This window comes from Apium graveolens, chromosome 9 (genome assembly GCF_009905375.1).
Source record: "Apium graveolens cultivar Ventura chromosome 9, ASM990537v1, whole genome shotgun sequence".
NCBI classification, from domain to species: Eukaryota; Viridiplantae; Streptophyta; class Magnoliopsida; order Apiales; family Apiaceae; genus Apium; species Apium graveolens.
The window spans coordinates 240,089,648-240,094,483 of record NC_133655.1 but is presented as its reverse complement, the minus strand read 5'-3'; the positions used below and the strand labels follow the sequence as shown (position 1 = coordinate 240,094,483).

Below are 4,836 nucleotides of genomic sequence, written 5' to 3'. Positions count from 1 at the left end.
TGCAACCTTCCCAGACCATAATGTAATTGCCTTAACCTACTCTTTTGCTTCCCTCTTACCTGGAACTTATGTGTCACTAGGGAGTGTACCAGGTTGTCGATTCAACAAAGTATCGAAAATCTGCCCAATTTGATTCTTCAGAGTCTTGATAGAAACCGCTTGGCTCTTGCACATGAGCCTCAACTCCTCCAATTCAGATTTTTCATTAGATTGACTTGTACTTCCATGCGGTAGTTGTTGAAGTTGGAGTTGTTATCTTGATGCATATTGCAGTTGTTGAAAACCAGGAGGGTTGAATTGCTTTGTTACATATTGCTGATAAGGTTGTTGCACCGCATTCTGATTGTTGCTCCAGCTGAAGTTAGGATGATTGCGGTCATTGGGATGATAAGTAGATGGAACTGGTTGTTGTGACCTCTGAAAGTTGCTTACAAACTGAGCTGATTCAGTAGAAATAGAACACTACTCAGTTTTATGCGCACCTGCACAAAGCTCACAAACACTTGTGATTTGATTAACTCCATAATTAGCCAAAGAATCCACCTTCATCGTTAAAGCCTTAAGCTGAGCAGCTATAGCAGTAGCTGTATCCACCTCCAGAATATCTGCTATCTTGCCTTGAGGTAGTCTCTGAGTTGGGTATTGGTATTTATTAGCAGCCATCAGTTCAATCAACTCATAAGATTCATCGTAGCTCTTAGCCCATAAGGCTCTACCTGATGCTGTATCGATCATGGGTCTTGATTATGCTCCTAGAGCATTGTAAAAGCAATTGATGATCATCCAATCAGGCATGCCATGATGATGACACTTCCTAGGCATCTCCTTGTAGCGCTCCCAAGCCTCACACAAAGATTCTTTCGATTGCTGCACATATTGAGTAAGAGCATTTCTGATTGCAGCTGTCTTTGCCATAGGGAAGAATTTAGTAAGAAACTTCTGAGCCAGATCTTCCAAAGTGGTGATAGAACATGCTGGTAGAGAGTGAAACCAGAACTTAGCTTTATCCCTCGGAGAGAATTGGAAAAGCCTTATCTTTATAGCATCTTCAAAATTATTGTTGAACTTGAAAGTGTCACAGATCTCGATGAAATCTCTAATGTGCATGTTGGGATCTTCCGTTGAAGACCCCCAAACTGGACTGAATTCTGCACCATCTGAATCGTGCTAGACTTTATTTCAAAGGTGTTAGCCACAATGGCTGGTCTGATAATGCTAGACTAAATGTCATTAATCTTCAGTTGAGAGTAATCCATCAAAGCTTTCGGATTTGTTGCTTGATCTCCCATTGTATTGATCGCTTCTTCTTCAACTTTCTCAACTTCTTCAAAAACTTCTTCAACTACTTCGACTTCTTCCTGTGCTTCCTAACGAGATTGAGAATGTCTTCGCATACACGTCCTCTATAGTACCTGAAACACCAATAAAGTAAATAAGTAAAATATATGAGTCAGTGAACTTTAATAAACACTGATGTCAAGAACATAAACTAAATTAAACACCGAGTCCCCGGCAGCGGCGTCAAAAACTTGTTAGGGCAAAAACACGCGCTAAATTACACGCAAGTACACGCGTTCGCAAGTAATATAGAATACTTTCTAGTTCATTCCCACAGAGACTTGATTAGTTTAATTTCAGAATGTGCACCTATGCATCAATGTATGATTATACTTCACTGCTGAGACAAATAACACTTTGGATTTTTGATTAACTAAAATATTAACTAACATGCAAATAACTAAGAGATTAAAAGGTTGATTTGACTATATGAGACAAACATGGGATTCTAACTTCATTACTACTTCATTCAGAATCATTGTTCTTAACCTTAGCATGTAATGGTGATGACAACTAATCAGATAACATGAAACTAGTAAATGCCAACTTTCGTTGTACGAATACCCTACTACCAGACATCCACAAAAGAGATAGAAGCTTAATAGACACTAATTATGTTGATACCCTATATGTCTATAGAATTTGAAAATATAAAGGTTTAATGAACAAGTTATCTATCGTGATTACATAGGGCAAGTAAGATGGTTATAATTACCTACGAATCATGCATAATAAATACATGAACCTATGCTAGCATGGAAAGTTCTAAATCTTTATATTCATTGTCACTTCAATAGAGATTAAAAAACTATCTTATATGTTCGCGACACATATAAGACGAATACGCACAACCAATACTAGGATATCATACAATCACCACACACTTAGGTATCAAAAAAATTAACTATAGAAATACATAAGTAAATTCGTTAGAACCCCATGACAATGATTAGTTCATAACCGAACTCATCGTCACCATGGGTTCCAATACAAGCATGGTAAATAACTCAGATAAACTAGGTCTGAAATAACTGAATAATAATAACAAAGTACGTTAACAAGAGTATTAGGTTCAAACAACAAAGAAAACAAGCATCCAAGATTACAACTTAAGCAAAGAATCACAAATAAAAACAAGATCTTCTTCTCCTTTATTATATTGTGCTATTAGATCTTCTCGCTGTTATCTCCTTGCTCTTCTCTGTGAAAAAAGTCTTTTAAAAGTCTTTAAATACCAGCCCAACAGATCAGGAGTCCAGCAAATCAATCTTATAATAGGGTCAGGATTCCTGAAATTCGATATAGCGCGACCGCCCTCAAATCCAGCGCGGCCGCCTTGGGTTTCTGACAAATGGACGCGGCCGCTCCCAAGACTAGTGCGACCGGCCTGACCTCCTAGAAAATCTGAATTTTTATGCTTTCTTGACCTTCTCGTGCTGGTTTCTTGTGCGCAATCTACCGAGGTTTCATCCTAACAATCTTTTAAGCATAAAACATGCAATATCCATTCCTTCTTTCGAATATTCCCTGAAATGCAAAACACTACGAAAACACATCAAAAACACAAACATCTTGAGTACAAAACACCAATTTGAGCCTTTACGAAGCATTCGAAGTGGATATAAATGCCACTTATCACTTGTATAGTTTTTTTAATAGCTAAATGATTATAATGAGTTTAGGGATTTCAATATAACATTCTTGTAATTACTAGTCATAGAATAAATCAATATGGTAGAAGTTCAATCAAGGATTGTTCAGGAAGCAGATTGAAGAAAGAAGACTATTGATGAAAATAAATTGCAAAAATTTCTCTAAGTCACGTATCGTGAAGTCTAGAAGAGCTATAAGTGCTTTAAAGCTAAGTAGTGAAGTGGATAATATAGTGAAGTTGGCTACATCGACAAGTCAAAATTAGACTAAATCGTTAAGTCTCGGATAGTGAAGTCTCATATCGTAAAGTCCAGTTTTGAACTATGTCGTAAAGTCATATCGAGTAGTTAAGAATTGTTAGAGTTCATGATGTCATCACTTAGCCAAATTCACAATAAGACAAATGAAGGTATGGATTGATGATTAAAGAAAAAAATCTTTGTAGCATATTGTACATGAAGGTTGTCAATGAACAGGTGTCAAACCTACATTTAAACTTGGAGAAAAATTAAGGTAAACATTCAGTTGAATATATGAGATCGTTCTAACCGAATCAAGATGGTCCCCAACAAAGCTACAACGTGTCCCCTCATAATTAGATATGATAATTTGCTATAAATGGGAGTGCACATTTTGTAGTACTTTGCTTTATTAATAGTGTGTACATTCCATCTTTAGCTGAGTGTGTGATGTAACATATTGAGACAAGCAAGCCTTTTTTTATGTCAAGAGATACATTCTCGTAAATGGATTGTAATAACCCCAATTTTTGGAATTTTTGAAACACGGATGAATGGTAACTTTTGCTGATGATGCTGATTAAGGAAAATTATCAGACCACGCTGTATAGGAGTACTGTTATGGAAATTCTAAGATCGTATTAGTATTCCATAAAGTAAATGAGTGTATGTAAAGGTCGTTATAATTCGAATCCGGACACTTTGATTTTTCCCCAAAAATCCACCAGATACCGAAAGAATTGAGTATAAGGTAACATGATTAAAAGGATTTAAATTTAAGGATTATAAGAGAGGATCATAAACGGAATATAAAATATTGAGAAAGGTTTAGGGGAACCCAAGTAATAAGATCCCGGATATGATCCCTCAAACGACAAACGAGAACGAAAGTTAAGCGAACCGTATAACAGATAAGCGGTCATTAGCCAAGTAATTAAGGGTTAATCAAAAAGGTTAGTGGATGATGATGTCATCACACCATAAGGGGAAGACAAGTGTTGAATAGATGACACAACCAGGGTGACATATGCATGACAAGTGAAATTGCTTTGTTGGATGATTCTTGGCCAAGCAAAAATTACCATGGTAAAAACCTAAAAGTAGCCAAGCCATAAAGAAAATAAACCAACTAATTCATTTCAAAAAATAGCAAATAGACTTCTTGTTCAAGAACATGAAGCTCTCCCCCCCCCAATTTCAAGAAGAAGAAAATCAAAACTCAAGCTTCACTCCATCATAAATCAAGAGGTTAGTCTCTATAGCTCCTATATTTCATAACTAAGAAGAGCAAGTAGTTTGAGTGCTTGAATCCAAGGTTTGCTAGCTCAAATAAATCATTTCAGTTTAGGGTGAATAGTAACTTTCAAGAACAAACTTTTGATTCTTGATTTTATTTGTAAGGTCAAGGTAGTTTAATCATAGATCAAGGCTTCCATGGGCATTCCAAGGATCTTTAATTGATTAAAAGCTTCAAGAAGGTATAAAAACTTCAAACCCTAAGCTTTAGTTTTAAGTATTTAGGAATGGTTATTATTGATATAGTATATGAGAAGCATGATGCTTGTTTGTTTAAAGTTTGGTTGAGTTTGTAGAGATTTTGATGGTT

General features: G+C 36.0%; 1 non-coding gene across 1 annotated transcript; it reads left to right on the top strand.

The window, feature by feature from the left end:
• Positions 1–793: 793 nt before the first annotated feature.
• Positions 794–900, top strand: LOC141688612 (small nucleolar RNA R71). The gene has a single exon (XR_012562046.1). It is a non-coding gene; the product is annotated as a small nucleolar RNA R71 (small nucleolar RNA).
• Positions 901–4,836: the final 3,936 nt, after the last annotated feature.